This window comes from Emys orbicularis, chromosome 11 (assembly GCF_028017835.1).
Source record: "Emys orbicularis isolate rEmyOrb1 chromosome 11, rEmyOrb1.hap1, whole genome shotgun sequence".
Lineage (NCBI taxonomy): Eukaryota > Metazoa > Chordata > Testudines > Emydidae > Emys > Emys orbicularis.
The window spans coordinates 22,101,663-22,102,688 of record NC_088693.1 but is presented as its reverse complement, the minus strand read 5'-3'; the positions used below and the strand labels follow the sequence as shown (position 1 = coordinate 22,102,688).

The following is a 1,026-nucleotide window of genomic DNA, read 5'->3' as shown; positions in this document are numbered from 1 at the left end:
CATGTTTCGTTTGACCCAAATGGAATGGATTTTTTCAATTCATTAAAATTTTAGATTTCAGTTTAGGTTGAACAAAATGGTTTCATCTGTTTGTTACTTTTAATTTGTCTCTACCACTAATAAGTGCTCAGATACCTGAAAATGGGATGAGTGATAGTTTTAACTGCCAGCAAACTGAAAAATAAGTTATTCACCCAGCTCTAATTCTGATGGCAATGAGCCGCCATTATCAGCAGAGCTGGGCAGAAGAACTTCAATAGAACCATCTTCCATTAGGAAATCCAGTTCTGTTTAAATCTAAATGTTCTGTAAAATCATGTCTATTTTGCCAAAATTTCTTTCTGAGAAAAAACGTGGAAAAAGATTCCAACAGTGTCAAAAAATCTTGTTACTACAATTTTCAAACAAAACACTATTTTTTTAAATTTTGTATTTTATTATGTATTATAAAATTCTAAAATGTAAATATTAAACACAATATTAAAATGTTGAAATAAAAACAAAATATTTTGATGGATCTGAAATTATTGTTTTTTTTTTTTCTTCAGAATTTTCTTTTGCAGAGAATTTCAAAATTTTGGGGTTTCCTGCCAACCTGGAAAAAAAATTGTTAAATCATAAAATCCTTCGCAAAATGAAATTTCTGTCCTCTGCGCAGCTGTACTTATCAGTTATTTGATACTATCAAATTATGCATTGAATGCTTGTTTTGACTGAAATTGGAATATGCTAACATGGAAAAGAAACAAAAAATATTAACATGGCCCCTACACAAAGATGATTTGCAAAATCATGGAGCACTGTAGTTTGGTCTTCCTAGGAAACATGAGTAAATAGGTACATTTAAAAGTACACATAAAATGTTCTGATAAGTAAACTTTTAAAATTTGTGGAGGACACCAACCATATGCATTTTGGTGGCCCTGATTAGAATTCATAAATGACCTTGACAAATTAGAGAATTTGGTCTGAATTCAATAAGATGAAATTCAATAAAGACAAGTGCAAAGTACGACAGAAAGGAAA

The 1,026-nt window shown here is 30.1% G+C and overlaps 1 non-coding gene across 1 annotated transcript; it reads left to right on the top strand.

The window, feature by feature from the left end:
- The first annotated feature begins 708 nt into the window (after window positions 1-708).
- Window positions 709-812, top strand: LOC135885950 (U6 spliceosomal RNA). The gene has a single exon (XR_010561778.1). It is a non-coding gene; the product is annotated as a U6 spliceosomal RNA (small nuclear RNA).
- Window positions 813-1,026: the final 214 nt, after the last annotated feature.